The 19155-nt window shown below is 44.4% G+C and overlaps 1 long non-coding RNA gene across 1 annotated transcript; it reads right to left on the reverse strand.

The window, feature by feature from the left end:
- Window positions 1-3972: 3972 nt before the first annotated feature.
- LOC127033734 (uncharacterized) lies at window positions 3973-17470 on the reverse strand. The gene is made up of 3 exons (XR_007769194.1): window positions 17171-17470; window positions 8648-8838; window positions 3973-4428 (listed from the first exon to the last, which is right to left on the reverse strand). It is a non-coding gene; the product is annotated as an uncharacterized LOC127033734 (long non-coding RNA).
- Window positions 17471-19155: the final 1685 nt, after the last annotated feature.

Raw genomic sequence — 19155 nt, forward strand, 5'->3', positions numbered from 1 at the left:
AACCTTTGCCTCACGTTCTCCATCTGTGCAGAACTGTAGCCAGTAGGTTCAGGGATTGGGCAAAGGAGCATTAGTGCTGGGGAGATGAGCCAGCGAGGCAGCCCTGGGGTATTTACTGGAGTTCTCTATCTATGGAAAAGGTTCAACGTTACGTGAGCAGCACTCAGATCTTTCCCCATACATAGATCCCCTCTTTCCTGCCTAAGAACTTAGAAAACAGTCCTAGAAACAATCTGTACTAGGGCTCGCAGCCAGGAGGCCTTTGGCTTTGGACATTAGCTTGCTGGTAACTGTATTGAGATCCATCAAATGATTTCACAGTGGGCAGCAGCAGCTTTTGGTTACTCTTGACCTGAGGCAAACAGAATTATACTTGGGAAATGCACCGCAGTCCACTACTGATCCCCAGAGCCAGCCAGTTGCCCACAAGGGGGCTTTTTCATTAGGTTAAACAGGCTTGTAAGGCAAGGAGCAGCCCCAAACAGTCCCAAGGGTCTGTGAAAATATTAAACACATACCTCCAGCCTCTGTAAATACCCTTTCAAAAGCTTGCCTGGGGGAGGTCCCTCCCAGACACACACAGCAGCACCCAAATTCTCTTCCACATTACTGTAATTCACAATAGTCTGAAAAGAAAGGACTGGGAATGGGGAGATTCTTATGTGCAATATTTTCAATGGAGTCAGGCTATTCCCACCATACAGACTAGGGCCCCTAGTTTCTAATTACTGTAACTCATGCTTCATGAAAGAAAGACAAATACACACGCTTCCTGGAGCATAGGAAAAAGTGACTGCAACAGAGATACAGTTTCCCCATCTGAATGTTTACCAAGCAGCAGGGGCTCCATTAGAGCACAGGGATTTTCTGCTCTCTGAAAGAAAAGTGTTGTGGAGTGAAAGATTTTGAGATGCCCTGAAAAGAAAATGGATCTGAGACTGAAGACTTGACCCCAGTAGATTTTTCCATTGATGGCAGGAGCAGGGAGAGTTTTACTGGACCCTGAGGGATCCCAGGTTCTGTACTTCAGCTCTGTAAATCCTAGAACACGAGAGCACCACTAAGAAGGGGTCTCTTGGTTAGACAAGTCACCTTGCATATTGATTAAAAATAAAGATTTTTATATGGAAAAAGCCAACCATCTTCTAACTGACAATGGAAGCTACAAACATGCTGCAAATGCTCGTTTCTGGCTCTTTTGAATGTGAAGATACCATAGGTATAGGTATAGCCACACCTTGTAACGGCAGCTAGAGAATCAGCTGTAATATTCCATTGCGTGCAGTCACTTTAATCTCACCATTTTTTGCTCTGGGCGTCTCTCTTTGGTAGCCATGCAAGAAGAGCTGGAGTAAAAGATAACTGCATCAAGCTGATGTTGCCAAAAAAGTGTTTACTTAATTTTTATCTTTCTGAAAGCATATGGGGCTTCCACCCTTAACCCTCCCATAGCTGTTGCCTTTCTTAGGTGGAGCCCTGCCTCTGTCTCCGTCCTGACTCGGGTATTTCCAGGCTGAACAGTTCCTGGACTTCATTGTGTTACCTCCAGCAAATGACAGTCTAACTAAGCAGGCCTGTTTTGTTTCTGCCACCGAGAACGATAACTGTGTAACTTCCCACAGTTATAAATAACCACACAGTTATTTCTAAACAAGCACATTTATTCTTACTGTAAAGGTATTACACAACATTAAAAACACTAAAAGAACCTGCATGCACGCTAATAAGCTTGCCAGAGATCACCTCCTCCCTCCTCGCCACAAGGGCTCTAGTTGATATCAGTCCTTCCAACCCTGCCCTAAAGAGTGGGACCCTCCATGAGCCAGAGGCCTTGTCCCTTTGCTGGATCAGAATGAAGGCCGCTCTGAATCAGTTTAAACTCAGGCTATTTATTCAAGAATCCTTTCTTTGTCTGCTGGGTCCCTGGAAAATCCAGTTGGAAGAAACGTGAATAGGTAATCTGCCAGACAATGGATTTGCCAGGGCAAAGCTTCAAAAGGGCTGATAACTGGAGGAAATATATTAGCATACCCCTTCCTCCTAGAAAAGTTGCACACAATCTCACAATAGCACATAAGCAATTGCATTTTTAATACAATGCACTCCAAAATGTATTAAGCTTAAGGTTTGTCCAGGAAATTGCCACCTGTCACACCACAGTCCTGGCCCTCTCCAACTGTGCTGATGGTACCTCAGTCCAGTCCAATAGCACCTCCTGACACTCCAACTCCTGGATGAACTCCGTGATGGTGGTTGGGATATAAATAAGCAGTGATTAGGATGAGACCTACCAGACTCAGGCTGGTCCACACTACAGCGTTAAATCGATTTAAACAGCGTTAAATCGATTTAATGCTGTACCCGTCCACACTACAAGGCACTTAAAATCGATTTTAAGGGGTCTTAAAATTGATTTCTGTACTCCTGCTCAACGAGAGGAGTAACCCTAAAATCGATATTACTATATCGATTTAGGGTTAGTGTGGACGGAAATCGAAGTTATTGGTCCCATTCTTTTACTGAGCTACCCAGAGTGCACCGCTCCGGAAATCGATGGTAGCCTGGGACCATGGACGCACACCACCGAAGTAATGTGCCCTAGTGTGGACGCGTAAAATCGATTTTATAAAACCTGTTTTATAAAATCGATTTTATTAATTTCGATTTTACTGTGTAGTGTGGACGTGGCCTTAGCCACCTGTGAACTATGAACCCAATTCATCTCCCACTGAAGCCAGTGGCAAGACTCCTATCAGATTCTAAATCCAAAATCTAATGAAACTAAGTCCCTGATTCAGTAAAGTGCTTAAACATGTGCTCAAGTCCCATTGAAGTTAATGGAGCTTAAACATATTCCTAAATCAGGATCTAAGAGTGGATTTGAATTCATCTCTCCAGAGGTATCAGGCTAGTGCATTCAACCCTAATACCACCTACCTCACCATTCTGTACCTTTACAAAGTAGGAAGCATAGTAAAAGGGCATCTGTCCAATGGCAGAGCAGGAAACAAATACAGGAGCCGTCGCTTACCATTCATGTCAGCATTGCTGTAAAAACTGGGCCTATAAATTGACCCAAGTTGTGAGCTCATCTGTGGGACAGTGGATAAAAGTTTAAGAACTGTTCCAATACCTTGTAACAATGAATGTTAATCGGAAAAGGTACAAAAGGGAAACAGAAAGACTGAATTAGTCTAACCAAAAAGATCTCCTGATAGAACTCAAGGACTGTGTAAACATCATGTCTGGTAAACAAGGGGTGTAGGGCGGGAAATCAATGAACCCAATCTGGTGTGTTGGAAAATAGGCCAAATTGATTGACAAAAAAATGAGAGGATGGGCTATTCCACCCATTAGTTCCTTCTGGGGTCTTTAAAAACAGACTTCTGAGGGAAAATCAGGGATGGAGAGATATGAATGCTAGCTGACTGGAAGATAAGAAAAGGGGAAGGTGTGAGCGTCACCATCATGGCTGCCACCCCCACGGTCTTCTGGGATTTAGTGTGACTCCATTGTGCCTTTTCTGTCCTAATCCCAAGAGATGTCCTGACCAGACCAGGCCAAAGAGAGGGACCTCAGACGACCTCACCATGCCCACCAGATCTGGCTAACCCCTGAGCACGCCCTGGGACGCGAAACTAGTGCCTCACATAGGAGTATGTGCCCTTTCCTTTCCCGCACCTTAGTTCTTTTCTTTCCTATCCCTCTCCTTTTCGCTTCTGTCTAATAATAGTATGGCTTAGCTGGCCAAGACCATATATTTTGCAACACTTTTCCTTTTGTTTCTGCATCTTTAAACAGTTTAAAAGGATCTTTAGTGGTGTGTTGGCCATGGTATTAAACAGGCTGAGGTCTCTGTACACCAAACCCGGAACCTTGTTTAACACTGGGTAGTTTCATGGTTACATTAACACCTTTGATTCTTTGGCCTCGTATATTAATGCAACATGGAACAAACTTGTAGGGAGACACTTGTATACAAATCCTTTTTTATTGTAACTTGTTACAATGTATTTGCGTACCAATAGAGAACAACATGTTAATCTGGTTAATTCAAAAGCGCAAAGCAATTAATTATGGAGAAACGCTTCTAAAAAGGACAGACTGGTGCTTGTGCATGATGCAGCTTCTGGCTGGCAGTCTCAGTGGTGCCGAGAACTCCCATTTTGGGCTTTTTGCACCCAGCTGACTCTTTGAGTAGGTAGGAGGGCTCGTACTGGATACATGGCTATTGCCCAGCACCGATGAGTTTTTTGAAGGTGATGCTGGCTTCTATCACTTGGCACTTGTTCTCGCTACCACTATGACAATGACAATGATGAGGAGCAAAATTACTCCTATGACAATCCCGATGATATTCAGTATGCGGGCAGTGCGGGAAGCTTGGGACGCTCGCTGCATGTCACCTGTCTCAGCTGCATTCTCTACCTGGAAGGGAAGCACAGCCCACCCCACTCATCAAAACAGTTATTTAAATTCCAGGCTTATAAAACCCCACCCCAAAGGGCTCCAGTCCAACGCGCCGTGTGATGTCATTATACACAAGGACACAGAAATTACAAAGAAACAATCAAAAAGCAGCTGCATGTCTTCCTCTCACCTACTACATCTTATTTGATTAACTGTCACATGACCAACATAGCTTAAAACGCATAAGAACAGCCATACTAGGTCAGACCAATGGTCCATCTAGCCTGGTATCCTGTCTTCTGACAGTGCCAGGTGCTTCAGTAGGAATGAACAGAACAGGGTAATTATCGAGTGATCTATCCCCTGTCGTCCACTCCCAGCTTCTGGAAGTCAGAGGTTTAGAGACACCCAGAGCATGGGGTTGCATCCCTGACCATCTTGGCTGTTAGCCATTGATGGACCTGTCTTGCATGAATTTATCTAGTCTTTTTTTAACTCAGTTGTACTTTTGGTGTTTTACAACATCCCTTGGCAAGTAGTTTCACAGGTTAATTGTGTGTTGTGTGAAGAAGTACTTCCTTATATTTGTTTTAAACTTGCTGCCTATTAATTTCATTGGGTGACCCCTGGTTCTTGTGTTATGTGTTAAGGGATTAGTACCACTTCACTATTCACTTTCTCCACAACCTTCATGATTTTGTAGACCTCTATTATGTCCCCCCTTAGTCGTCTTTTTTCTAAGTTTAACAGTCCCAGTCTTTTTAATCTCTCCTCAGATGGAAGCTGTTCCAGACCCCTAATTCTAATATATATATATTTTGAGATGAGACAACCAGAACTGAACACAGTACTCAAGGTGTGGGCGTATCATGAATGTATATACCTGCATGATGATATTTTCTGTCTCTTCTATCCCTAGCCTAGTGGCTCCTAACATTGTTAGCTTTTTTGACTGCCACTGCAATTGACCAGATGTTTTCAGCAAACTAACCGCGATGTCTCCAAGATCTTTCCTCCCACGTTGCACTTTTCCACCAGTCAGAAATCCCACCATTAGCTGTTTTAGCCTTTGGACATACCCATTCAAAGAGATGGGCTTTCCAGCATTCCTTAAGGTTCAACAAATTCTGGGGGAATCCATCTATCCTAGGTACTTTATCTGTCCCCATCACAATAGTAACTGAGCCCCTCACAGTCACTAGTGAATTTATCCTCACAGCACTCCGGTGAGGTAGGGGAGAGTTGCTATGCCCATTTTACAGGTGGGAAAGTAAGTCACAGGGTGGCTAGCATCCTTTCCATCAGACCATCACAGGAGGAGGCTGAGCACTCAAGAGGAAAGGGGGTTAGGTTTCCGGATGGAGGTCAGTGACATGCAGGATGACAGCTGGTCAAAGCGTGGATGGAAAACATTAAAAAAATATTCATCAAAATTCCTGTGATTTTTTTTGGGAGGTCTTTTTATTTTTAATCAGCTCTCTTCAGGATCTTCCTGTCACACCCTCTTTGCTGCATCACACTGTGGTAAGGGAGGAAGGAATAATACAGAGCAGGAAATTCAATCATTCAGTCACCAAAAGAAAATAAAAGGTTAAGAGATTCTGAGTTTTTTATAAGTAAATTTGACAGGCCTCAAGACTAAAGCCCTGATCATGCAAAGACTTACAGCATGCACATAGCTTTACACATCAGAGTAACCCCGTGGACACTGGTAGAACTACTCATGTTCACAGTGTTAAGCCTGTGCAGAATTGGGGCTTAACACTTTGCTCCACAGAACGAGCATTCCTGGATACTGCTGGGGAAGTACAATCGGAATACGATTTATTCCACAAATTTTACTCCTCTGGTCTGTGACTGCCCTGTAAACAGACTGGCTGTTATTTCATTATTGGAGTTACTGGGTGGATAATTTTGTGAATAACTTGTGATGTGTTGCTCAGCTGTAGGCAGCTCATTGAACGTTTGTGGTTTTCGGAATGTGATCTACCCCTTTTCTAAATAATTCAGAGCTTTTAAGGCCAGAAGGAATCACTCTGATCATTTAGTCCGAGCTCTTGTATAACACAGACCAGAGAATTTCACCCTGTCACTCCTGCTGCGGAGGAAATTGCTCTTCTCAGTACACAAGTTAACACTATTGAGACCAATAACTTGTGGCAGAACTAGAGCATGTCTCTTAGGAAGATGTGCAATGTCTATTTAAAGACTCCTAAGATAGTGATTTTACCATTTCTTTGGTAAGCTGTTCCAATGTTTAATTACCCTCACTGCTAAAAGACTGAGTATTTCCTATTTGAATATTTCTAGCTGCAGCTTCCAGCCATTGGACCTTGTTCTGTCTCTTTCTGCTAGCCTAAAGATAGCCTTCATGTCAGATATCTTCTTGCTGAGTAAGTACTCAGGGCAGATTTTAAAAAATAGTTAGGATTTCAATGGGAGTAAGTTGTCTAGGTGCGTCTGAAAATCCCACTAGGTGATTATCTGAATCTTTAGGTGCCTAAATATGTTTGTAAATCTGGCTTTTAGCAACAGTTAACATATCACCTTGCTACAACAGATGCTATGGAGTCATCGCCAGTTTCATGAGCTATGTACATATTTATTCCTTCTTCTGAAAATCAACATTTGCAAAAGGAACTTTTGTTTCCATCACTGGAATTAAATAAGGAGTAAGTATTCTCCACTGCAGAAACCCTAAATATCCATGAAGGAGGAAGAAACCCAGGCATACAGAGAAACTGATTCTCCTGGGAAAGTGACCTTAGATTAGATATCACGGAAAAGTCTTCTAAAGGCCCTTATTATCTGGAAAAGAACGTGAGATCAAACCCAGTAAAATATCCTTAGCACAGCTATAATGGCAGCTGGTAAGGCCAAGGACGAGCCATGAGAAAAGAGCAAAAAATGAAGGTGACTGGAAATATTGCCCCTCACCCTTCCTGACTTCTAACCTTTCAAATGCCTTTAAACCTCTTCCCCTCCTGTTCCCTCCCCAAATTCCATAGCCATCTGGTTTGTGTTCTTCCTCATGGGAAGGACTTCTCTCTGATGAGATAACCTTACTCTCTAGTCTGGTGGGAGAGGCTGCTGCCAGTTTAAACCATGTTTTCTAGTGGGAAGCAGCAGATCTGGCTAGGTACCTGTCACATGCCCCCTCTCCACTTGGCCAGTCACCAAACCTCTCATGGACTGGGCATATGTTGGCATTGAAACCCAGCCACGCACTTGGTCTTTGCTTGAAGAGATTGCAAGGCTAAGTAAAGTGGAGGCACACTTCTCACCAGAGTATCTGTAGTGGCCATGCTCTCATCCCTGTGTATTTACTTCATCGATCAACAAGTCTCTTAAGGCAATGACAGCTTCAACACATCACTTGGTTATTGCTCAGAAGAAAATACACATCAGCTGGGTATCTCAATAAAACAGGAAAAAAAAAACGACCTTTCACAGACAAAGGTTTCAAGTAGAGGAATTTTCCTATTCAGTACCTCAGCTCACCGACGGATTTGCCTATAAAATTCCCTATCTTTGAGAGCTGGGAAAAAAACAGTACAAATGATTTGTATAGATGCAAAAATGCAATTCCTAATGAATCCTCAGGAAAGAAGCTGGGCTGTCAGGGACTGATGTCCTCTGTTTACGCACAGAATTGTCCCAGCACATATTCATAACTGTGGAGCTATCTACATGGTTAGTTGTGTGATGTGAATACACAGAAAGAGGATTAAGAATCCATTGGTCACAAGGACACCCATGGCAGAATTTGATTCCCCCCAGGGCAAAGGTCCTCAGATGCTGTCCCTAGGAGGCAAAAATCCCCATCCTGAAGCTAATGGTCAGAACACTGGACACAGAAGTCAGCGCTGCGTCTCTCCACTCACAAGGCACACAAACAGCCCACACTCAGTGCTCACACGCATATCCTTCATTTACACCCAACACCACCACCAAAGCAACAGTTCAAGAGAAATGTCAATTTCCAGTCAATTCAACTTTGGAAGCAACAATTCCCACAACTTGCTTAAAGTAGCCCTAGAAAATTGCTAAAGGAAAATTGCACTGTTCCCTATAGCTTCTGGGAATAAAATCCAAAAGTTTAAACACCTTTGCATTGAAAATTAGGGTTAGCTTCTCCAACTCTCTGTAACACACATTTTAAGACCATATTTGAAAATCAAAGTTTGGAAATGTATCAACGAAAAAATAAATATACTTAAATAAATGCCAAACTTACTCTGAGAGAATAGATGAGAGCAGCTATTCCAAGCGGGAGGCAGCAACACAACAAGTTGAAGATCGACAGGGCAAGGTAAGTAGGGACATTTCTTTGAGTAGTCTCCATCTTCAGAAGCTTCCTGTTTAAATTCTCTATTGCTGAAGCTAGGAAGGCTTTGAAGAATAGTATCACTGCTTCCTCTGTTAAATCTTGCAATAGGGGAGGGGAGAGTAACCAAGGGAAACATAGTGCTGAGCAAAGCATGCACTTGCGTGCACGGTTTACAGACTCCTTTCCCAATCCCACCCCATCAACTACTGGTTGAGTTTGTAACCAAGCTACATATCTGTTTCAAATTAAATTTGTGATGAATCTAGTAGGATTTTCAGACTAGAATCCTGTATGGGGGTTGGGGGTGCGACTGCACTGCTAATAAACTCTTGATAGTGTAAAACAGAACCCTGTTCTTGAGGAGTGGGCAATTCAGCTTCTAGCTGTCTTATGATATAAAAAGTAGATCTGCTCAGAAAAACTTCAGCTGAATCATTCTCCATCAGAGATGCCAGTGCCATCAAAATGGAACTGCTTCTCAAAATACAAGGGGGGAGGGGGAAGTTGTCCCATTTCAACATTTGTAGAACAAAATATTTTTAGCTTCCATTTCAATATTTTTTGTTGTTTGGTATTATAAGATAGATTATAATATACATTGAAAAAGCCAAAAAATTTCTTTTGTGGAGAATTTCAAAGTTGGAATGAAAGCCAAATGTCAACACCGCAAAACCCCTTTGCAAAATGGAATTTCCGTCCTCCTCACAGACTTAACAGCAAGTTATCTACCAGGGCTTTTTCTATAGTTTTTTTTTCTGGTTTACACCACCCATCATGACCTGTGGCTTGAGCATTTCTTTTTCTTTTGGGAGCAGGCACTTGGCAACCAGCGGGGAAGTATTGGTTTCAAGCAGCCATGAGTTATTCTTTATATTACAGTAGCATCTAGAGGCTCCAACTGAGATCAGGGTCAACAGTGCTCCACGCTGCAAAGGCACATGCTGAGAGGCAGCCCCTTCTCCAAAGAGCTTCCAATCTCAAAAGACAAAACAAAGGGAGGGAAGAAAGGAAATATTATTGTTCTCCTTTTACAGAGGGGAAGCTGAGGTGGAGAGAGATTAAGTGACTTGACCAGAAAATCTGTGGCAAAGCAGATGCCGAAAACAGATCTCCTGAGTCCCTGTCTAGTGCCCTACCCATAAAACTGCTACTCCTCACCCACTCAGTCATCATCCCACCTCCTCCTTCAATTCCCTCTGCTATTTCCTGTGCTCCTGAGGAACGGAAGAGTTCCTCAACCACTTAACAGCAGGAAGAGAAAGGCAGTCAAGATAAGAACATCGTGTCTTGCTCATGCACCAGTACATGATTATGTTGAATTGTAGCAGCTCAACATTAAGATGCAGATGCTACCATGAGATGTCAAGAGACTGTAACTGTACTTTATGGGGGCTCCTGCTGACTGCATGTGACAGCAAAGTGGCTCACCCTCAGGCTGGCAGGGGTGAAGTTTTGCACCTGTGGAGGTCAACCTGGCTGTTGTGTTCATTGTGCTGCTGAGATGAATGTATATTTATATTAGGGGGGCAATGAGCGTCAAACTGCTCTTCCTCCCAGCTGACCCACCGACTCCCACTGGCCTAGCTAGGGAGAAAGAACATGCCTAACTGTGACCATGTGTTGAATCATTCACAGCGCGTGGGTGCCAGCCTCAGAGGAACTGCTACTGCATTATGGCACATGTCCAAATGAGGCTGACAAGTCCCATTGTCTTTTGGAAAGCAACAACAAATCCTACAAACACGGCACCACACCAGCATGCTCCTTACAGTTCCTCAAGCCCTCAGAGAATTTATTACATGACCTAACACCGCACTGGTTGGCTGCCCTCCAATCACACTCTGATATGGATTTCAGGGCATGCATATTCAGAGCAAGTGATCTTTGATCCCAACTCTTTGAATAAAAGCACACACAAGTGAGCATTGTCTTAAATGCCACTCTGACATGCCTTCTGCTCACAGAGGAGGGGGCAAAATGGGTTGCAGCTAAAGCAATGCTCAGAGGAATATAACAGAGCAACCACTGCATGAGGTACATAGGCATTGGGGACAACTCTACAGCCCCCTGGCTTTGGCAAGACTCCTGATTCATTTTCCCAAGGCTCTAGGAAGGGCTGTAGTCTTCTGAACTCAAGAAATTCCCTTGTGGGATTTGTTCTCCAGGACAGTGCAAGGTGGAGTTTTCTGACATTGAATGAGGAGACTAGGGAAGGGCCTGTGGAGATTTGCTGTGCTTGGAAGTTCTGCAGACCCCTTTTTCTAGGGGCTTGGCTGGCTGAAAGATTCAATGTCACAGAAATCAGCTAATGGCTGTTGTATTCATATATTAACATCTAGTTTAAAATTTCCATAGCCCCTTTCATCCCAGATTTCTAAACAAGCTGCAAGTGTTACAGACCTGAATTCCAGGCAGATGACACTCAGAGTGTGATCACAACTTAAAAAACTCGGTTCCCCTTTTCTCCAACAAAATGCAGCCTCCTCTGGAGTGGAGCATAGTAGTCAGAATCCTGCACAATAGTGAAGGGAATTGGAAATGTTGGCCAAGGATACTGGGGCAGATTTCTGCCTCCATGAAAGTGCCCATGAAACATACCAAGTCCATGCAGAGTAGACAAAACCCAGGTTTTTAAGACCTCCTCTCCTCCCTTCTCCCCAAGAGAAGAGTGGGTTCCAAGCAGGAGGAAACAACTTGTAAACAATGCAGCGAGCCCCTGTCTAAACTAGAGGTTTGCACTGGTGCAGCTACTGATGACTGAGTAAAACCTGAGGAACATCTTTGTGACGGAATCTAAGCAAGTACTTTGGCTCTGTCCTGCCTTTCACTGCTGAGCTGCTCCTGCATCTCTTCAATGTGATTTGTGTGCTGGCAACCTACTGTGCTCCTGTTCTGACCCATAGTCAGCACACTCCCCTCTCCGGGGGGAATCTTCCCCTTCCTATGCTGGGAACATTGCTTGGCTGCAGGCATTGTTATTGCAGCTTGATCTAGGAGTGATACTACAGGTCCATGCCCGTGTGAATGCTTGTCGTGGCCAAATGCTGCACGGTCAACACTTCCACAGAGTCCGTCAAAGGCTGTAGCCTCAGCAAGGATTGATATTGTAATCCTCATAAACTTATTTCCCCACTGAAGCAATGAGATGAAACTAAGGCCTTGGAGATTTCATCACAATGGTAGCTGCATCTATGCAAGTCCCTGATATAAGCAGGCCAAGTGATTGACTGTCTGCTAGGATTTTGCCTTGGGTTCTGCTCAACTCTGATTGTGACTGAGTTTCAAGACAAGCAAAGTCTATCTACAGTGGAAGGTATTGCTGGCCATTAATGGCTATAACCCGGACAGATCTCCAGAATGCCTTAATAAGATCTCAGAATGTGCAACAGTCTCCAACTAACTGGCACCATCAATGTCATTTAAAACGGGACTAGACAGAGCAGACAGGGTGACAATCGCACAGTAGCCCATGGACTAGACTGATCTAATAGGGCTTTTCCATCTACAGTACATGTGAGTTTTTGAGATTTCCTGTCCCTCTGCAAAAAGTTGTCACTGTAGTTTTCTTTACTGACATACAAATAGCCGTACCCAAGAAGAAATTTAATCTAGAAAAACCCCATGGATTTAAACAGGTGGCCTGAAGGCAGAGGTTAATATTTTAAGTACTGAATCTCCTAATCCCTATTTAGCATCCCCTCCCATTGCCACTGGTGTAAGGCTTGGTGGAATCTGGATAGTGAGTGAGAAGGGATGGAGACATAGACGTCCCCGTCACAGACCGCACACACCATCTACCCGCTCACCAGGGAACCAGGCCTGCTGTATCCCATGCTGAAATGCAGACAAGTCAGCAAAATAGGGATTACTTTTACAATGGGAAAGCATTGCTGCAAGGAAGGGAATTAGAGTAACATTCAGAAGAGGTGAAAGAGATGAAAGGGTTATTGAAAGGGACAACGTCGCCGTCACCTCTGACCCTTCCTGGTCTCTGTGAGTACAACCCTGCTAGATCTCAGGCTACACCTGTCTCTTGGAGTGGAATCATGCAATACTCCCACTCTCTGCCTGGGCCCTGGGTTGCAGTCCCCTGATGCTAACCATGATAGCCTCAGCAGGTCCGACTCAGGTCCAAACCCTGCAATTCTGTTCCCTCCAAGGCAATAACAGTAGTAATCCATGATCAAAACCAAGAATCATTTATAACCAAAGCATTTCAGAGAAAACTGATCTTAACAACAATAAAACAGATTATATGCCTGGCTGGTTAATCATCTTCCACATGGGGATCCTCAGAGAACTAATCCTCATTAACTCTTCCACAGAACCTCTCACCTCAGTGTCAGCTTCTCTTCCTGAGGGAGCTCAGCCCCTGGCAACTCACTCTCCTTCACAGGAATCTAGTCACTTTTCCCACTGTTTATAGCCCTTTTCATGTGGTAACTCCCAGGTCTTGCAAAGCAATGTTTGCAACTTGTTGGAAACGGGATCCTAGAAGCTAATAGTTTGCCCCATGGTCTTCCCAGAATGAGTTTTGCTGGTCTTATTTGGAAAGCAATTGTGTAGCTTCCCTGCACAGATTCCCATTGAATTTGAGCATTGTAGGTACATAATAAATATTCCAATATAAGTTAGATCAGTACACTCATACAGGAGATTCTAATAGCCCAATATACAATAACCCCTGCTCACTGACCTGGTCACATACAGTTTATAAAATCATTACATCTCCGTATTTGTAATATAACCCTTCTGCCCCTCTGAGTTGGCAGCAACAAGGGCTGGGTTCAGTATCCAGGGGTTCCGTTTCAATAACACAATGCATAACCGGCTCAAGCCCCCACCCAGTGACCTGGGACACTTACAAAGCACACCCCTCTGGGCGCCTCTAGGAGGCAATACTTCCCCTCTCGCAAGCACGGAGTCTGAGTGTAGCAAAATCCTTTTAATAAAGGAAGAAAACAATGCAGCATCCCATTGGAGAAACACCACAAACAGGATTATAACACAAACCATAAGCAAAAACCCACCTCCAAGTACGTTTGGCAATGTCCTTTCCCCCTTAGGGTCTTAAGCCCAATCACCCCAAAGTCCAACACCCCAAAAGTCTCTGGTCAGTGCCACCCCAGAATTCAAAAGTTTATCTGCAGAGTTTTACCCCTTCAGCCTGGGTGGAATGGTGGGGGGAGGGAAGTCCACACAAGGTGTTAAGGGGCACCTTACATGGGCCAGGGCCAACTGCTCCACCTCTCCGTGGAGTTCTGATGCAGCCTTCACCACAACCAGCTCCACTACACCAGTTGTGCCACTCCTCCAGCCGTCCCTGCAAACCTCTTCACTCCGCTGACTGTTCCATGGGCTGCTCCAACATGCTGCAAACTGCTCCGCTCTGCCAGCCGCTTAATGATAGGTCTTCAGGCTCCCCCACTTGTTAACACAGCACTCAGTGATCTCAGCTCAGCTCTTTCAGTGATTTCAGCTCTTAGTTGGGGAGCCTTGGTTCTGGTGCTCCATTGGCCCAACATGAATTCAGCTCAGCAGTCTCTAGATAGACTCCTAATGGAATCAAAATTAGCACTACTCTTTAACAGTGGAGAGAGGAGGAAGTGCAATTGGTGTTCCAGGCACTCACAAGGGGCCCATACCATCAGGTACACACACCAGTCCCCAACCTCTCTCAATTCACTGGGTTTTGGAACCCATGTCCTTTGTCTAGCAAGTGTCACTTAATTTATATTGAGACATCTCTGTCATAAAGCAGTCTCGTAGCTCCTCATTCACATAACCAGGTGGCAACACTTTATTTATCCTGCCCCAATAACAAAGAAATTGGGGATCCCAGAGCTGTCAAAATAACCATCCCTTGGGCTATGCTGGGCGTGCCCATGCAAATACCTGAGATTTCACATTTCCTGAAATTCTGTCCACACTTCTCATAATTCACCACCAGATGTCAGGGTAGAGCTCATCCTGACTCTGCTTACAGTAACATCATTACATCCCAGCTCCAAGTCTGCCCAGACAATGATCTTTTTCTTAATCAGATAAAACATGGCTCAACAAGACAGGGATTTATCAACTGGAACAGCACATGAGGAATAGGAGACTTTAGCCAGAAAACACATGGGGACAAAAGAACCCAGTTAATTCAGGGGCTCCCTCCTGAAAAATACAGAGAATTAGTCTCTCTCTTCCATGCTAGGGCTTGGTGCACAAGAAATCTCTACAATCTGCTGCATGAAGAGGAACAGGGAAAGAAATTGCACATTCCTTTCCTTGCCTCTGTGACACAACTGACTTTTCAAACACAGCTGCAACCCTTTCACGTCTGCTTTTCCTATCTGAGTTGAAACAGCAAAGACAGACATCCTGGCTACCTCTATTCCAAACTCCAGTGCCAATAGAGCAATTCCCCAGGCTCCTGCCTCAGAAAGGCAAGTCTGCATTTCAGTAAAACCAAACTAGAGGTAAGACATGGCATCCTCCCCACAGCAGAATACAAGGGATAAGAGAAACCAAAGAGTGAGATGACAAAAAGGGCTATGGAGCATTGGGCTGATTGTGAAGAATAGAGGATAACACTCCTTCCCTCTGGAACAGCTGCACCCTGCTAGTTATTTCGTTTTGGAGTTTCTGGCATGTTTTATTTATGAAAGGCCATAATTCGACAGCCCTAGGAACTGCAGTCCGCTCTTTACCCACAGAGCAGTTATGACATAGTGCAAGTTCCTCCAGTTGATGTGCAACAGCCCTGCCATGAAAAAGCCACTACAAAAAGTCAAGGAGAAGTTCATTCTCCAGGGCTGAGTTGATCATTGGCCACTCTGATGAAGTACCAGCTGTGGTAGCTTCAGTTATACGGACACCTGTTTGCTGCTGAGTCCCACCAAACTCATTTCACAGAGGCTGGTCATTGTTCTTTACATGCAACCCCTGTCTCAGACCTGACAAACTCACTACATGGAATACATGGCTTTCATGACATTTATCCCTAAAGTGTAGCATGTGAGGTCTTTACTGAAAGCATGTAACTTATCAATGTTCAAAATCACTGCAAGATGTGGGCATGGTTGATATTATGGGATAATGTAACTATATTGAAAATTATGCCTTGGGACCTGGAAATGAAAATGGGTCAACAGTGCATCATATGTCTGGTTGCCGGCCCATTCAAGTGGGCAGGGGGTAGCTGTCACCCCTCTTCGGCCAGCTGATTTTGTGATATGTTGTTCAACTGTCCATGATAGCAACAACCCAGAACAGTGGAAAACCATCAGAGAGAAACTGTAAATATTAAAGGCACTTGGCAGTGAAAAGGAATGACGAGAAGCAAGTGGAATCCCCTATCTGTGAATAAGAGACAAAAGGCTGATTCAGTATATCATGGTGGAGACAGACACACTCTGTGTCCATTCACTGAGGTATGGGGTGCTTCAGGAAAAATTGGGTTCTGACTCCTTGGGGCCAGAAAATGCAGCAAAACACTGAACTGGGGGCGGGTGAGAATCAACTTTATTAGACTGTAAAGGCAAAGGGTAGGCCCTAGGTTGCGGTTTACTATTTTGTTTTGTTTGTAAGCATTTGCTTCCATCCCCCACACTTGTTCCTTTCTATTTAGAATATCTCTTCTTTCTTAAATAACTCTCCTTTTGTTTTACCGTAATTGAACTCAAGTGCTGCATGTGATATAGGAGGGTTGGGCTAAGGTAAAACTGGGGTACACTGTCCCTTTGGCAACAAAGGGTCTGGGATTTCTGTGGGTATCCAGTGATTAGGAGCTAGACGCCACCAGAGGACATTTTGAAGAGGCTAAGGGGCATCTATTGTCAACCTACAGGGGAAAGGCAGGGCTGCTATAGCCCAGGGGAAGAGTCCTTGAATGGCTGATAGGATTAGGGGCTAACACCAACAAGGATCCCTCACACAGGAGGCGGTGGCAACATGTTGCCTCACAGCTCTGGAGGTGGTGAAACCACTTCCACCACTACCAGGATAGAAGTGGAAGGCTCTTGACCCCATTCCTAGTCCCCGCGCTTCCTATTATTGACAATTTAGAGTATTTTTAAATACATGCAGCTCCAAATATTTGTTTCTGTCACAAAGAATAGTAAGCACATGCCCTGTACATTGATTTCCTCTGGCTCACATTAGAAGCACACAAGGGACAGAGCTTCATGGGCACAGAACTATAGGAAAGCTGGAAGAGAGCCACTAGTAACATAACATTCAGTCCATCTCTCCCTACCCACAGGCCAGGACAGAGTTGTTCCCTACAGCACAAGTGCCAATGCTTTAAGGCTGCCACTGACAGGGCTCCCCCTCCTTCTGCTGAAAGACTCCCCCACTGCCTGTTCTATCTCAGGTCTGCTCTGCTATTCCCCTTGCCTTTTCACTGCCCTCCTTTGTATAATTAGATAAATATTCCCCTACCCTTGTTGGGGCTTACTCCCCTCAGGTACTTGTAGGTAGCAGCTCTGTCTCCCCTGAGAGCACAATCATGCAGATTTCCTTGCAGAAACAGTCCCTGTTCCCTTGAGGATCATAGCCACAATCATCACTCAGCCCCTCTGTTTGCATTTCACTCTCCTTTCTCCTTCTCACTCTGGCCCCTGGAGAATTTTTCTAACCTTCCTCTATTCATCACATGCTAGGAAAGGAGACTACTGATATAGTTTATGTTGTTGCTCAGTCAGCTCTACTCCTCTTATCAATGCACACAGCAGTCTTCCCTTCTAATTATGTTCTTGCTTCTGCATCAACCTTCCCCTCTCCCAGCCCAACTGAAGCATTTACCAAACACCCATGCTACAAATATGAGCTACATGGTCTCAAAAAACTACAGCTTAGGTTACTCAGGGGCAGGAAAAGAAGCAACAACCAAAAAACACAGGGCTCAAATCAAATAAATAAGATTCTTTATACCCATCCTCCTGAGACAAGTCTAATCTCCCAGCAAAATCCAAACCCAGAATAAAAGTGGCACACACTCCTCTCTCTTTAAGGTCTCACAGATAATTTGCTCCAGCTGAGTTCAACCACATGCTCCCTGTCTTGGCTGGGCCCTCAGGCAAATTTCTGCAATAATGGCAAACACCTGGCAGGTTCATTCAGCTCACAAGAAACTGTTTAACCCTTTCCCCAGTGCATGGGACCCACTCACTGCCACTGCAAGCAGGTTGGCAGTTTTCAGTTACTTTGCCACCTTTTAGCCCTTGTATCTTCTCTGCTGCCTCCTGTGCAGGCAGCCCCTCACACTCCACATGGATGCACTCACTCATATCCCAAACTTCCTAGTGTGCTATCAAAATATGGCTGCTCTAGCCCTTTGTTTGCAGTGCAGCGTGGGAAAACTTGACTGTCCAAACTTGACCTGACCAGAGGACAAGGAAAGGCAGCCCATGAAATTGTGGGATATTTTTGGCAGACTCTTAGAGCATGAGTCCAGTGGGGCTGCATCTACACTGCAAGGCAACAGGTCTTGAACCCTGCGTCCCAGCTTGACTCAGGCTTGGACCTGCCATCCTTGTGGGATTCTGGGGCCCTGGGTCCAAGCCCTGGGTTAGTACAATTTGTTTGTGGATAGAAGTGGGGTTAGATTTGAGCCCGAGTTTGAACCCTGGGTGTAAACCGCAGTATAAACATACCATTTGCCTTGCAATGCTGAGTGAAGCAATGCCTAGGTACATTTAAAAATCTAAGCCCAAGACCCTGGATTTCTCCTAGACATGAGATTCTCTTTGAAAATATTTTGGTTTGCTTAATTCATTATTAGTAATACCGAGAGCGGGCCCCCCATTATTATAGGCACTGTACAGACATGCAGTGAGACAGTCACTGGCTTGAGTTTATAATCTAAAAAACAATGACTACAAATACAGCAGGCAAACTGACTGTTGGACTGATTGTTATAAGATATATTGTGTTGTACTGAATTCAGCCTCAAATTGTGCTAAATGCTTATCCTCAGTATGGCACATTTTGGTCCACGATGGGTTTTGGATGAGAAAGATCCCAATTGGTTAGAGAAATGTGTAAATGATTGTTGCTTTTTTAAAATGCCAAGTATACTTCCTCCTACAAAGGGCAGTGTGAGGAGATGTTTATAGAAAGTAGTCTGGAGTACAAGTAACATGAGGCTCTCCATGACAAGGTGCAGAGTCAAACTGAAGGAAGGAATATTTTAAAGTGGTATCTAGTTCCATGACAGCAGCCTGGTTCCCACAACAACAACAGACAAGACAGCCATTGGATGGAACAAAGGAAGTGTGACATTATTGACATGAACTGTGACCCTATAGATCATTGTTGCAACCAGGGTCCTATGGTTGCATCAGGTCTTGTACAGAGGAGGTCAAGTGGGGTGTCTATGGAACGGTCATAGTTTCCTGGGTATGATTATGATGTCTGTATGTGTG

The sequence above is a fragment of the Gopherus flavomarginatus genome, chromosome 13 (genome assembly GCF_025201925.1).
Source record: "Gopherus flavomarginatus isolate rGopFla2 chromosome 13, rGopFla2.mat.asm, whole genome shotgun sequence".
Classification (NCBI taxonomy): Eukaryota; Metazoa; Chordata; order Testudines; family Testudinidae; genus Gopherus; species Gopherus flavomarginatus.